Source organism: Ornithodoros turicata, chromosome 4 (assembly GCF_037126465.1).
Source record: "Ornithodoros turicata isolate Travis chromosome 4, ASM3712646v1, whole genome shotgun sequence".
NCBI classification, from domain to species: Eukaryota; Metazoa; Arthropoda; class Arachnida; order Ixodida; family Argasidae; genus Ornithodoros; species Ornithodoros turicata.
The window spans coordinates 74,883,735-74,899,471 of record NC_088204.1 but is presented as its reverse complement, the minus strand read 5'-3'; the positions used below and the strand labels follow the sequence as shown (position 1 = coordinate 74,899,471).

Genomic DNA, 15,737 nt, shown 5'->3' with positions numbered 1-15,737 from the left:
AAGTCACGCGGCAAGTTTCCGAGTTCACTTCGCAAAAATTTACATAATTAAACTTAGGTTACATGACATGGACATCAGGAGGTGGCAAAAACCTAGTAAGAACAAATGCCGTTGACCGGATGATTCTAGGTGGCGTAGTTTTTTAATATTTTTTTTTATTAGAATTCAATGACACGTTTTCTAGGACACCATGTAGATGGCTCGACGGGGACTTTACTGCTGAACTGACAGCGTTACTTGTTGCTACACGTATCGCGTGCGGCAATCTACGTATACTGCACTCTGCACTGCAGCTCGTAGGCGGGAAATTGAATGACATTCCCTAAATGACACTCACACCGAATGTCGAACACTGGCTTCCAAATGGAAACATATAATGACATTATACGACATACTCTTGCCGAATGGAAGTTCTCTGGGGAGATCGTTCGCTTTCGCTCCGACAGGAACGCTTACGTTACGCTACGTTACGTTAACGCGTTTACGCTGCGTGCTCTCGACGGCGGAGGTGCAGCGTCAAATCGTATAGCAATAAGAAGAGAAAAAAAATGCAAATTAAATGTTACTGGCCAATACACGTTTTGCGAGTTTATTTATTTTTAATCTTGAGAAGGTCGCTTCCCACAACTCGCAAAGAACTATTCTCGTTCCCAGTCAACATCGCGGGCAGTTATGGCTGAAAATTTCGTTTTCACGCTGTTTTTTTTTTACTTACTTATTCTTTTTTTCATCAAAGACAAGAATGAATAAGAAGTGAAGGCGTACGCTCTAGTATAGAGCTAATTAATTTTTCTTCCCGCTGTGCAGCTCAAAAAAGCATAAACGAATAACACTCGTTGTTAACGTTTTATAGTGTTACGATCAAAACTGTACCTGCGGAATAACAGTGTAATGCGACCGGTGGTTATAATTACTTTTTAATATCTGTAATGCAAATCAAAATCGTGTTCGAAAGCAGATCCCAGAGTCTTAAACGTTCCTGCCTTTCATCTAACCTGGGCTTTGACAGACATTCTCGAATACAACTAATGCTTCTTAAGCATTACCAGGTGTTTTTTATAAATTATTCAGTCGCAGTACGCGGATGCACTCGGGGAATGAGTCACAAAAATGTCGATGAGTAAAAAAAAATGCGTGGGATCATAGGCATGACCAATGAAGGCGAAGCAAGAGGCATGTCCTTGTCGTTCTTTTCAGCAAAGTAGTTGCACATAGTGCTTGTGTCCAAGTACGTAGTACAGCTAACATCGGTTCAAAAGCGGAATTTCCAAAGGGTTCTTAACCGTGGAACAACAATAAATGGATGTGAAAAACAAGCAATGTCCCAAATCACACCGTGCAACTATCCCCTAGCAGTACTTGCCTCTAGAACATAGCTTGAAAATTCGTGAGACCAAAAAGAAATATGCAATTGACAGCTGACCTGGAAATGCCAATCCTACGCTGTGAGAACTAAACCACATTCTCATAGAGTAAAAAAAGAGAGAGAGAGAGAGAAATGAAGAAGACATGGAAAAAAATTTATCCGGACATGAGTCGGCTATGTACAGGCATCTCCCAGCATTTCCAGAACAGCATCCCAAAACAGGTCGACGCCAACCACTAGCGTAGCCAGAAAAAAATATCTCGGGGAGGGGCTCCACGTAAAGTTTACATGGAAGAGGGGATTTCACCCTCATTCTCTCTCTCCGAAATGCACTGCGAGAGGTACGGTTCCGTGAGGGGGGAGGTTTGAACCCCCGAACAAATTCTACTCGGCAGGAGGATATCAATAACAAAGAGCGCAGACCACAAAAACACCTGTGAGCGGCCCTAGTTTTTGATATCTGTCACAACACATTCAGTGAAATTACGAACATTCCGAACCTCAGAGGACGTCTTGATTGCAAACAACACTAAACAAATATATCACAGCAAAACGCAACTCACGTGAAGTATCCCAAGCGTATTCCAAAAGGTCAAAACACGCAAGCAGACGACAGTTTTGAAACACGTCTGCAACCAGACGTCGTCTGCAATTTCGCACGTCACAGCGTCTAACACGAAACTTCGGCAGAACCACACACGTACAAACGCCAGCGAACTTTCCTAATTTCACCGCTTTCGGCAGATTAAAACGATTCGCTACACGTCACGGGAAATTCGAATTCCTCGTCGCATAAGCGTGCGTATCACCATGGCCGGAGAGCACAACCTTGGCAGACGACACAGCGAGATAAAAACGTTCGTCTGCTCGCCAAGAGAGTTCATCCTCCTCGAACTTTTCGGTTCATTTTTATTTTGATGACGTGGGACAAGTGAGAGAGAAGAGAACTGGAAAGAGATCACGCACGGAAAGGGGAGATCGGATACTGACATTCATAAACCTGTAGGTAGAGGAACGTTGGCGTGAGAGGGCGCGCGCGCTGAGCGCCGCTCCGCTAGTCACAGCAGACGACATGTTGCAAATAACTGGAATTCTACAGCGGCTGTTTCGTGTAACATTTGTTATGACAGTTTTATATTTCATTTTGGATGACTGAACGCTTTCTTTTCGTCGTTTTAGGAAGAGTGTTGTTGTTGACCCTGGCGTACCATGCGCTTTTCTTTTTTTCTTTTTTTTTGTGGGGGGGGGGGCGCCAAGAATTTTTGTATGTGTGCATACTTCTTGAGGAAGAGGAAGGATATAAAGTTATTCCCAAATCGGTACCACACTGACTCCTTTACTTGAGAAATCACTACTTGCAAAACACGAGTGTTACTTAACCGCAAGTAATTGTACTTGGGCACAAGGTATGTATACCGCATCTGCCTCCTGCCTGTTTCATGGCGAATTATCGTTCTGCTTGTCCATCTTGCTCTGTAGTTCGAGACAGTGGAAGACAATTCTATCGGATTTGAAACTATGCAGTATCGCAGCGACCCAAGCAGCACAACGTACTGAAAGTCGAGTGCAATAGGGGTGGACGGGTAGGTGGAAGGCCTTGAACAGAATTGTGAAACTAAAGAACATTGCCGTCCAGCCCTATTGCACTCGACTTTCAGTACATTGTGCTGCTTTGGGAGGCGATATTTTTCAGGGAGACGGTCCACATATTGCCCCAAGCGATATCGCGACGAGAACGCATTGTCACGAGATACATCTTAGCAAGCCCGTATCGTGGTACTCTGTCCCGAAGCGAGTTGGCGTGTGCCGTTGCCAGGGGCTCGAAAGGAAACGCCTACTGCACTCTCGGGTCTTGCCCACCAGGGGCCCAGAACATCCAATGCCTCATGCCTTCTTAACCAGGGCTGTTTGGATTTAATCCACATGGATTTTATCGGGTGGATTTTTTGGATTTTATCCACATAATTTAATGCGGATTTTTTAGAGATGTTGTCCAGATGTGGTATTGAAGACACTCTTAATTCAACGTCACACGAAAAACTCCTGCTTTTATTTGATTGTAGTGTTGGCTGTTTACAAAAGCCCAGGTACGCGCAACACTAACTTCTAACGTTTTTTAACTTTGTAGCTTTTTCACTTGACTTTAACTTTTCGGATTTAACTTTTTCCCGTTTTCTTCTACTCCTGCCCATTCAGGGAAAGGCTTTCTTCTGCTTTCTGGAGGCATTATAACTGAAGCACGACAGCAAATACAGACGTGTAGCGTCTACATAATTCACCCCGCGTGCATGGGACTCCACTTTTTGGAAAACAATGAAAACTCATTCCATGTTACTGGGACAGGCTGTTCCATGAAACCGAAACTACGAGAGGTCACCCGAAATCAAGGAAAACAGCAAAACACATTTGTTTTTACTCCGTGTCACATTTCTATAGGCTCGTCTCTATTCTCCGAAAATATCCAAAAATTTCCGGGTTTTATAAAAACAAAAAAAGCCCACTGGAGAGGATCTTTTTAAAAATATCCCGATTTTTTTCAACCCTGTTCTTAACCGTGCGCAGCCATGCACGTGAAAACCTCGTATCCTTACAGCATTCATATGAACCATGCAAGACACATAAAAGCGAGAGCTCAAAGTAGCAGGGACATCGTTTCCCTGGCAGCTTTACTAACATATTACTAACATATATTGACGAAGCACCTGTATCTTAATACCTTGGTCACACGTATATTAGCCGCAACAAATTTGGAGTAAGTAAACATGCACCGACAGAAGCGAACGTTTCGCGGAAGATAGCACCAACGTCACGTACCCTCCTGTTTACCCAAGGATGATTGTGCTGCGGCAGCGCTGTTTCTACTGAAAGCAAAAAGCAATGCGGACCCTTTACACTGTCCGCAGATGGCACGTTAAATTCCTCGATACGTGATGCATCGCAAAAGACCACGACCCCAAACAACCCCCAAAGACAAAGCGGAAAAAAAAAAAAAAAAAGAGCGAAGAGAGACTGCTGAACAACAAAGCATGCTGTTAATTATATGTTATAATGGACAGCACATAATTTAGGCTATATTAAGCAAGAATCAGGCAAAAATGGAAAAAGTCTAGAACTCGCGAGTGAATAAGTTTATATTTGAATAAGTGAATATTTAAACAATAAAATGATTTATCTTACTATAAAGAACAAGCTTCATCAGGTGCGATACATTGAACACGTGGTGGAGATATTTATACTATAACGTGCATTAGTATATAAATATATCTCTACCAAGTGTTCAAAGTATCGCACCTGATGATCGAAGGACGGACTCCGTCCAAAAGCTTGTCCTTTAGTAAACTAAATTGTTTTAATGTTTCGATCTCTTGAAACACTTATCTCATAGCTTTCGTAAATAATGAATCCGCGCAATCGAAATGATGCCTGTCGACAGCCACGGCTCTTACAAATGCACTCCGGACCGAACCGATACTCTATTCAAGACAAGGAGGTGCCCTCACATTGCAGACCGACAGAATTGCTCTGGAGTGGGAGTGCTCCCAAGATATTCCTCCAAAATGAATCTAACAGACAGCACAGGACAATAACACCCTGTGCAAGTATAAAAACTGCGATGAACCATGAGGTCATCGAAAATTTTAAAAAGACAATAGAATACGAACTTATAGACTAAAAAAAAAAAAGACAGTGAAAACACTCACCATGAAGGATAAGACAGGTTAAAATTAATTTAACAGGAACGGGGAGCCGCATGAGAAACACGTACCGTTGTCGCTTTGTCCTTGCCACAGTGAGAGTATTGCTCAACTGCGCGTCACTCAAAGAGAGACATGTCGACCAGAGATAAGAAATACTTATCAGTGGAAGTACTAATATGTCTTCGTAAAGCCCGGTGAGTCAAGTGGGTAAACAGGCTGTGGGTGAAGTGGACATTACAAAGCGGGCATATCAGTGAGTCAGACGCAGGAACTAAAAAAAAAAAAGAAAAGAAAAGAAACAGATGCGAGAGCCTCCTGTCGCCTGCTCTTGTAGATAAAGAAAGGGTAGGTTATCGGTACGCCCGGCAGCTACCAACCTTACACGGTATCAAAATACTCCACTCTCTCGCCGAGTAGCGCAGATTGGCTCCCATACTTATGACAAGAAAAGGACATTTTATAAAACGTCGCACGTATGTAATTAAACATTAATCACGTACGGACATCGTACAATTTTATGCATGTTACATCGTTTCATAGATCCGTGCACATGATACCTCGTACGATTCGCGCTCGTACGTGCGTGGTATACCGCGTTGCTTTCTTTTTTGTGTGCATACACGTTTCATGTCGCATAATTTATGCGTGTCAACCAGGTAGCCAGCATTCAAATGTCGTTATAGCGCTCCTAGCTGGTAACAAATAACAACCCAACCAGGAACCCATAAGCATGAGGTGCGAAGCCTAAGCTGGTACAGGAACAAAAAGAACACTAACCTTCGCGCTGCGGAGCTCGCCTTCTTAGCACCTGACTCCTTTATGCGTATAGATGCATTCGTAGCGTAATCTCAAAAGCACTTATGCGCGATTCGCTGAAGACGTTCTCAGAGGACTACGTTGTGGTGAACATGCAGTACGTGCCTCGGAAAACATCAACACGGAATATTAGACGGCCGTGACTAAGCCTTACGAACGAGGCCTCGTATTCAGTGAAAGATTAGTACACGCATAATTTATGCACTGCAGGATGCTTATACATTATAATATGCGTATGATGTGTTCATTATGCAAGAACCTTACTTCATATAAAAATTAAAAAAAAAACATGTGCCGATAAGTTGAGAAATTGCGAAGCTCGCAGAGAGAGACAGAGAGAGGAGAAGAAAACAAAGGATAAGAGCGAGCCTCGCATACAGTGGAGTTTTACCACTCGAATGCACTATGCGACATGCATAAATTATACCGCTTGCATAATATATTCATTATGCATTACCCATTATCCTGTATATACTTATAAAGCAAGGTTAACAGGCTGAGAAAATATTTTGAAACAATTTTGGCTCCCCCAACTTAAAAAAAAAAAAGAACTTACAAACCAAATACAAAGGGTCTATTTATACTATGGTGCGTCGTTTCGATTTAATTCATGCAAGACTTCGCATCGAACACTTCCACCGGAAGCAGAAATCTCGAAGTCACCGCGTCGTCACTTCCTGCAATCCCACATATACCCTGGGACGCAGCCTGATAATTACATGCAAAGACTCGCCCATTTCCTCATCAATCCACATCGACCGGTTGACTTTGTTTAAAACTCGTAGCGGAAGGGAGGAATTTCGCTCGACCAGTTCGTTCGCAGACGACACGCTGCAACAACAATGGCGTCGACCGGGTGTTTTCAAAACCGGATATCTGCTGCTCTCCATCCGTCACAATCTTCCGGTTCGCGGTCGAAACAACCGATGAACCGGAACCGTTTCAACGCGTGCCCGCAGTAAATATTATCTTCTCTCAAAAAAGCAGCCGCCAAACTTCGCCCAAGCTTGGTTGTAATTTGAATCTGCATGGTGTCTGGGGAGAGGGGGGGTCAACGTTATCAGACGAAGAGAAGCTATTTCGTGGAACTTGACGGGGAACGAACTCTCGAGAAACATGAAGCAGGTTTGTCAAGGTTAACACCAAGAGTCTCGTTCCCACTTGTTCAGAACCGAAAAAAAAAAAAAAAAAAAACATGCGCATTGGGGATTCTTTACTTATTTTTATTCGAACTTCGAGTTGGCACCACGGAAGCATCTGTGCCTGTGAGTTATGCACGAACGTGCAGACGGAGACAGGACAGCAGGAAGGAGCTGGGTTAGGACAGAGGGGTGGTAGTAAGCCTCCTGGGACAACTTCTCAGTAAACTGTGCCGGCACCACTGCGGGGTGTCTGCCGCAAAATACAAGGAACAACTCAGTGAGAGACCGAAAACGGACGCGCTACAGTGCATGCAATGAAGTCCGGTGCGCATGCGCAGCTCGTTTGCAGCGCCACTATAGCAAAAACCCAATACTTACAAAAGAAAAAGAAATTGAGAAATAAAATCAATCGCAATTTGTAAACACATCGTTAAAGAAATTTGCAGCGATGAAAAAAAAAAAAAAACGAGCGCATTGCGACGACGCTTTTATACGTTGGGGGCCAAAAGCGCTTGCGTCCCCAATTCTTAAGCTCTCCAATAGCATTAATGTCAGGATTCGTGAATAGGGTCAGTTTTTTTTTTTTTTCGGATAAAAACCCATTTCAGAGCACGTCTTTCACAGCCCGAATGAATATTTTTCTGAGTTAGAGCAGATATCCTTTCCAGATACCCTCTGCTGTATATAACCTCCGTGCAGCAAGGGATCACATAAACAGCACATACAGCGGCGCCAAACTGCAACATACCTGGCTCCTAGTGCGTTTCAGATAAGTTCGGCTGTCGCTGTACAACGCTTGCTTCTGGAATCCAACAAGCAAGCGCGTGACATCAGCGCTTGTCTGGTGACGGAATGTTTAACAAAATAAAGCAACGTAGAGTGCGTAAAAAGCCACACTAACCGAACGCCTAAATGCTGATTCACACTGCTGCGTTTACGGTTGCGCCTGCGTGTTCGTCCGCTGACAGCGAATCATAGCAACGGAACACCCTTCCGGATGGAACGAAGGCACACGTAAGGACTGATTCACACTACTGCGTTTACGGCTGCGTACAGCGTCTTACGTGTACCTTCGTTCTATCCGGAAGGATGTTCCGTTGCTATGATTCGCTGTCACCGGACGCAACACGTAAGCGCAACCGTCAACGCAGCAGCGTGAATCAGGCTTAAGAATCACACGACGACTATCCTTGACTTTGCTGACCAAGACCGAGGGCGGCTCCGCCTCCAAATGGCGCGCCAATAGGAGGACTCGGGAGGCGGAGCGTTGCGGCCTCTGCTCTTGCCTAATAGATGGCGCATCGGTAGTGCTCGGCTCCCGTCTCCCGAGTGCTCCTATGGGCGCGCCATTTGGAGGTGGAGCCTCCCTCCCATGACACCGCGAGACAACTAGGGCCGTGAGCGATATCACGTGGTTGGCACGCGAATTAATTCTGCACACCTGAGGATTCTTTAACGCGAGCCGGAATCTCAGCGGAGGGTGCACCGTATATTTGACGTCCCCTGCGGAAGACGTGCTCACGTGACAAACCCTGCCGCAAACATGCCGACGTCCTCGGCCGGGTTCGAACCCGCTACCTTGAGATTAGCAGGCAGGGACGTTCGGCTAGAGTTTGGCACGGCGACACTGGCGCCGGCTTTCTTCCCTTGTGGCGGGCGGAGGAAAAGTTTTCCAGTGTATTCTTCTACAAGCGTAGATGACGACGCTGGAGATTTCACACGTCGTCACTTGATTTCTGACTCGTGTTCGACCTGCCTCAGTGAATATGAACAATGCCTGATGCAATAACTGCAGGAAACTGCGAAATAACTGAAATAAATGCTGGAAATAACTTATGCTTGCCGCCGCAGGTGGCAGTGATGGCAGTGAGCGAGGGCACCCCCTGGGCAGCCGAACGAGCCCATTTTGAATTCGTTTTGCAAGCTGGTCTCAAGCCTAGCATTAGAGTACAAGTACTCCCAAGTAAGTACTGGACCTTGACAGGACGCAAACTGTGAAAAGTCTGCTCAAGTAAAGGTCTCGTAAACTGAAGTACTCGTCATTCTCCATCTCAAGTAATGACTGCGCCTTGCAATCGTGTGTCACCTCTTGCAGGTCACGTCCCGCGAACGTCCCAACAACGTGCCACAACCTCAATTTCGGACGTGGAGCCAAGATAACCGGGCCACAGAGACGATATTACAAGGCCGTTCCACTTCACGAAACAACGAGACGACAATACAACGCAAAAAAAAAATAATAAAAGAATATAACGCAAGAAGAAATAAAGGAAAGACATCAGGAGGAGGAAAAAATAAAAAAAGAAAACAGCGAAAGGAAAATTGCCCGTCATCTTCAAAAGCCATCTTGTCATTTCCCCCCCCCCCCTTCGTATACTATAGCAGAGATCGCTCTCGCGCGCCTGGCAACACACAAGTCGGGTGGGGTGTCAGGAAAAGGTGGAGGAGAAAGTCCACTAACGGAAAATCGATACCTTTTCCCTTCACCTTTTCCGTCTTTCGCCGCCGTGTGTTTCGAGGATAGCGTTCCTCGTTGCTACTACGCAGCAATAATTTTGCGTCAAACCCCCCCGTGCGTTCAAAAGTTTGCGCGACACACATTTCCGTCGTGAATGAAACCCACAGTGATGGTCGTATCTGACCCGCCCAGGTGCCCTCCGAGAGGAGAGAATGTTTGTTCGTTTGAGGAGTACGCACAGCATACTAATAACGATAATAATAATGACGAGAACTCAAGAATAAAGGTGTCCCCAGCGAAATATGTGAACGTGTTTCATTTCATTTATTTAACCCTTAAAGGCCCGAGGGCATCATATAAGGGGGGCGGGGGCGACATAAGCAAAGCGGAACACTGCTAAACACAATGTGAAAACCAAAATACAAAGTAAGGTAATGATGAGCTTTCATTAAAGAACCCTAAGGTGGGAAACGCAATCCACAGACCGACCGCTGTGGCGTCGCTCATGATGTCAGTTGTCTCGCCACGTAAACACCCAATTATTATTATTATTAGTAAGGTAATACAAAGAATATAAAACACCAAACAATATGACGATGACGATGGTTGGCATCTTATTAGTGTACAACCTACTTTGCAACTATCAAGGGAAGTCGAGTGATAATGAAACTTCTCACAAGTCTGTTTAGAGTTAATCTTTCAGGTGTTCTGCCAGAGACTGTTCAAAGCGCGTGTTATCAGTGATCGTCACTATGTTGTTCGGCAGGTTATTCCTAGCGTTCCGCGTTTTCGTTTTTAATCGAAAAACACCGAAAAACATACGCCTGGTAAATTTTCCTTCATTCGGTTTTAATCGAAAAACACCGAATATAGAGGGACATTCCAGGAACGATGACAGAGATAAATTGCTGCACATGCCCAGCAGGTTGCTGATGCACATCAGAAAACCATACAGAAATACGATGCTTGTGAAAAATGTCCGTTTACTCCATATTTTTCTTTCATATCCAATCCAATCCAATCCGTTTGCTATTTCGTTAGCCGTAAAACGCCACCGCAGCGAACAACGCCATGTTGAATGAGCATCGTGCGGAAATTACGTTGTGATTTCTATTCGCCGACAACTGTCGGGTAAACCATGTACACGCAAGGAAAAACAGCGAAAAACGTATACGCCGAATCCGCCGAAAAATAAAAACCGGAAACCCTAGTTATTTCAGAGGTCAGTAGTTCGTGGTAAAAAGAGTTTTGGAACGATGTTGTAGAAGCATGAATTGGACGCGGGCTAATTTAGTGTCACTTTCGTGAAGTGCACTCCAACCAAGCGAATGCCACGTGCACTACGCGCTTGCTACGCGGCTTAAGTAAGTGTCATTTACATGGGTTGGGACAATTTCATAGATGTGGTTCGTTACGCCTGAATACTGAAGAAAAGAGGATAATTCATCTACGTGTCTTACTTAGCAAGATATAAGCCCTCGCAGACACAAAGCGCCGACGTCAGAGTTGCCTCCATTCCTATTGGCAGCCGTAATCACGTGGCTTCTCGTGCGCTGTGACGTCAGAACCGCATCAGTTTCGGTATTCGCTGCGCCCATTTTCTCCGCTTCTATCACTCTTTTCGCTGTGAAACTTTCGATGCAGGTTCACACTGGTGCACAGAACCGTCTTTTACGTTTATCTGGGACAACGCTGTTGAAAATACTGGTTTAAAAATATTGTCGAGTCGGGGGCCCTCGCTTTTCTTCAATGCAGCAAACCCTCGTTATTATGACCATGGTCGTTCCCGAAAATTTTGGTCATAATGCGGAATTGTCATATTAACGGGGGGGGAGGGGGAGATTTGCAGATGTTTCACTGCATTGTTCCTCAGGAGTATGGTCGTAAGGCGCGTATGTCAGATTATCGGGGGTCATGTTAACGAGGGTTCACTGTATTTTTACCTGTACCACAAACTCTGCCGTCGAGGCTACACACTCGCTCTGCCGAAGAGAAGTGAAGTGAGTCTGGAACGTGTGACAGCACACGAAGGACACTAAGTGCAAGCGTTGCCCTCGTTGAAAGTGACACTAAAGTAGTCACGTCTGACAGGGGTGTGAGGTACGGCAGTCGAACAAAAAGACAGAAAGCGGCGCGTGAATCGAACTAACTATAGTCAGTGACAGCTTAAGTCCTACAATTAGGACCGCCCACTCATCCGTGGAAGTCTTCCGCAATTGGCTACCAGCCTTTGCACGACGCCCCCGCTTGGCGATGTAGTGCGGGCTCTCTCTCTCTCTCTCTCTCGCCTCAGTCCCCAAATGGCCGCGCCACACTACATTCGCGCGCGCGGAGTGATTCTTGTGTGGGGGCGGGGTCAAGTGTCAAGAGGGCGGGGCCAAGACTATACGCACCCCTCGACCACCGATCGAGTACGCTAACCACTACACCACGCTGGCAAGTGACACGCGCTCAGTCTCTCAGTAACTCTCCCTCCCACCAGCAACCGAGAGGTGTGTGGTTCGACTCCCGTCGCTGCGTTGCGTTTTCCAAGGCTACCATGTTTCAATCGTTCGTGTTCTTACAGGCACGTTGAGGGGTTTGTGTTGTGTCGGTTCATTTGCGCGTTCCAGCCGTCATCGTCGTCGCTACTCTGCTGACGTCACCAGTATGGCACGGCGTTTAAGGGTTAAGTTTCGTCGGATAAATGCGAATGACGGTTATATCTGCGCTCATAGCCACAGTTGCTTCGTGGCGCTAACACGGTTATAGACGACCCTCTGTTTACAAACATGTGACGTCACGAGAAGGCTGGTTCGAGGTTATATTTTGCAAGTGGTGGGTAAGAAGCGAGAAAAACGGGTCGGCTGATAGGCTGATAAAGCCGATAGTGCCCACCAGCATGCTTTGCGCGGTGGCGTTACGTAATCAATGACGTAGGGGCGCAGGTCGTCTATATTTGCGTAGATCTGAACCCGCATTCCAGGTGGCACTGCGAAGTCGGAAATACGTTACGACGGTTTGTCTCCGCCCAGGGGGCTTAATCGCTTCATCGTCGTTACGGTCGTTAGAAGCTAACGAATGGCGGGAAATTCAAAACGGTGGGCACGTGACACATTGCGCGTGACGTGCACCGCGGCCTTCACGTATCGCGCGAAGAGCGGCGTGCACGTGTTTTATCACGTGCCGACCTTTTTAAATTTCCCGCCCGCCTTTTTGAATTTCCCGCCACTCGCCATCTCCCGGATCTAGAGGGGTGTCCGGATGTCCGACCCCCTCCTCAATTTCTGCATTCACGTAGTGTTTAATTGACCTTCGATTGCGTATCTAGCATGCGGTCCATGGCTGGACCCCCTCCTCTGAAAAAATCCTGGATACGCCCCTCACCGAAACTCATCTTGGTCTGACGCCACGGCAGCAAGGATGCTCGGGAAAAGTCACGTGTCCACGAGAACCAATAGGAATGATCGTATAGCATCATCAGCACATGGACAGAACGCTGTCACGAACGGCCCCGTGTTCAACCGGTTGTTCAGCGTCATGTGAAGCCGATGTATTTTATCCTGTCCTGACATTTGGTCCACCTTCAATTCCATTCCAGATACACACACGTTGATATAGCGTGTCCGCATCTTGGTCCCAAGGTTGCAGGTTCGAACCCTGCCGAAGACGCCAGCAACTTCGTGACAGGGTACAACTTCCTTGGACACGCCGTCTTCCGCGAGAGACGTTAAATACGGTGCCGTGATTTCGGAGCCCTGGGTTGGACACAATTAATCCACAGCGCTCATTGGCGCAGTTGTCTCGCGACGTCAAATCAAAGCCACCAATTATCATATCCAATACAGACACGAAATTCGTCCCAGCACGTACTTCGCAAAATCCTCGCCACGCGCACTGTATGTCAGGGTACGGCAGCCGAGCAGACTTGTACAAAATACTGCGCAAAAGTATTTAAAATAAGATACTAAATACTCAACGTAAAAAGTATTTAAAATAGAGTACAAAATACTCAAAACTGAAAGTAATTTGAGTAGAGTACTAAATACTCTAAGAAGTATTTAAGATACTCTTTAAAGCACTTTAGTATTAGCTGTAAGTGAAACGCGTATTCTGAACGTGGACAAATGAAAGGAATAAACTTCATCAGCCATGCTGAAGCATATCTTTCATTTGCAACGTCTTGGTGTCTATGTTTGGTGAACTTTGATGAACCCAAGTAAACTTTGTTGATATGTTCTGAACTAAGTCGTAATCCGTCCTGTATGTTCGTTCGGGTCTTTCAACCTGTGGCACGTGTTTATTGGTTTGGTGACCAAGGAAATAAATGCTGGGATTCTCTTGTACCCAATCCCCTGGTGATTCACCTGGCAATATGAATAGGAACGGCTTTCTGACGAAGTTGGCTATTGACAAGCAAGGTGGGACCAGCCTAATGTACAAGATGATATGACAGATCCGCGAATTCCCGAAAAAAGAAAGAAGAAAAGGGGGTTAAATTCCAGTGAGCTGAAAATCTCGGCACGGCGGGAAGTGTGCTGGATATGGCTTGACCAGGAAGGAAAGTATTTTGAGTACTGAGTAGCAAATACCGAAAAAAGTATTTTAAATACATTAAAAATACTTGTCACAAAAAGTATTGAGTAAAGTAGCAAAATACCAGAAAAAGTATTTAAAATACTGTATTTTGAGTACGTACTCAAGATACGTACAAGTCTGCAGCCGAGCTAGGGATTCGTGTCATCGAAAGATACACAGAACGATCACCTGCGATGCTTACGGCAAGATTGCATTCGTCTTGCGCATGCCTCAGCATAACGACTCTCCCGAGTAAACAACTGGCGTCGTCATGTGTTTCCCAATACCTCGCGGTTGCGTTTGCGGTGCGTGCACGCCGCATGCATAAGACCTCATTTAAAATAGTCTACGCGTAACGCCTATACGGCTGTAAACATACCCGAAGGGAACGTGCTTGGATATGCGTAACACGAATTCTGTCCTCTGTATGTTCCAGCGAAGCGCTTCAAACATCCCCAAAGAAATAGCGTCGTCACCATGCACTGCGCACGCGCAAGGCCCATACCGCGCTTTGGGTGAGCGCGTTATTTTCTGAAAATACAGTGGGACCCCCACGGTCACGCTGAATGACTTAAGGGTTGCTTGCATCGAATCCCGACACTGCCTCACCTAACGAGTGCCGCCACACAGGTCCCCCAAACTCACCTCGGAAAAGCGTGCAACGAAGAAGGCCGCCACTAGATACCCCACTGTTGCCGTTCCGGATCACTTCAGCGCGCTAAAGTTAGCGGCAAAATGTCTTTGTTGTTTCTGCGAATGAATCTAGGCTTTACATGTCCAAATAAAACGCGTATAACAATTTTCTGTGTCGTGTTTCACTTTTTGGTCCTGGATGGATTGTGCTTCAACGGGATCTTTAGCGCGCTACAATGCAACGCAAGCCAACGTCTGGTAACAATGGGGTATCTAAGGGCGGCCTCCGGCATTGCACGCATCGGGATAGGAACAAATACATGTGAAAATGGCGACCTTGGGGGACCTGCTGCCCCAGTTTACCCTGAAGTCGGCCCAGGACGCAAACTAACCCCTTGTCTCTCAGTCCCTCCTACTGTCCTTCATCCGTCTGTGGATGTCTGTACACCGCTTGTAGCCAGAGTTGCTTGGCGACGGCCCCTCAAGCGCGAAGTAGCACAGAAGTCATTTTTAACACCCTGTTTTCTTCCTACAAAACTGTTAAGCGGGCCAGTAAGATGCACCACGAAAAGTAATACACCCCACAGAGTCATAATTATCGCGGAAATTGAATTTAAAGTACGCCGCAAAAAGCGACCGTGCGCAACGGTGGTGGAAGGAAAGTACCAGACTGCAATCCGCCTGTGACATCGCGCTGACGCTACAGAGTCCGCGCTCGCTGATTGGTTCAGAGAAATGTTGTCTGCTACCCGGCCGTTCGAGTCTCCAGGGGAACTGGCAAAACTGGTTTACGGCGGCAAAGGGAGAGGGCGCTGACCTCACCGACCAGCGAACCAGAACGCGTGGACCCTGTAACGTCACCAGTGACGTGAAATCATGCTTCTCCTCGTTATACCCGGAGTGGCGAGCTAAGGGTGAACGTGCGGATCCATGCTTATGTGAGTGTTTTTGCTGGGAAACAAATTGTACACATCAAAACCTTTCGTGCCATTCGGTAAATTGACACACACGCTTTCATCAGATTTACCGTAATTTCACGCCTATTAGCCGCGGCTTATACGCCATTT

The 15,737-nt window shown here is 46.2% G+C and overlaps 1 protein-coding gene and 1 long non-coding RNA gene across 9 annotated transcripts in view; one reads left to right on the top strand and one right to left on the bottom strand.

The window, feature by feature from the left end:
• LOC135391877 (prominin-1-like) overlaps positions 1-15,737 on the bottom strand; it is an 84,641-nt gene that overhangs the window by 55,614 nt on the left and 13,290 nt on the right. Inside the window, exon 1 of one of the 8 annotated variants that reach the window (XM_064622399.1) lies at positions 5,842-5,943. The exons of 4 other annotated variants lie outside the window; for them this stretch is intronic. The gene's annotated coding sequence lies outside the window, so the exon portion shown is untranslated. Of the gene's footprint in view, positions 1-1,929; positions 2,185-5,067; positions 5,231-5,841; positions 5,944-15,737 lie in introns of those variants that run through there. 3 more of the 8 variants (XM_064622397.1, XM_064622396.1, XM_064622400.1) reach the window with 3 other exon arrangements.
• On the top strand, positions 5,454-9,706 carry LOC135391880 (uncharacterized). Its single transcript, XR_010422131.1, has 3 exons — positions 5,454-5,537; positions 8,874-8,985; positions 9,118-9,706. It is a non-coding gene; the product is annotated as an uncharacterized LOC135391880 (long non-coding RNA).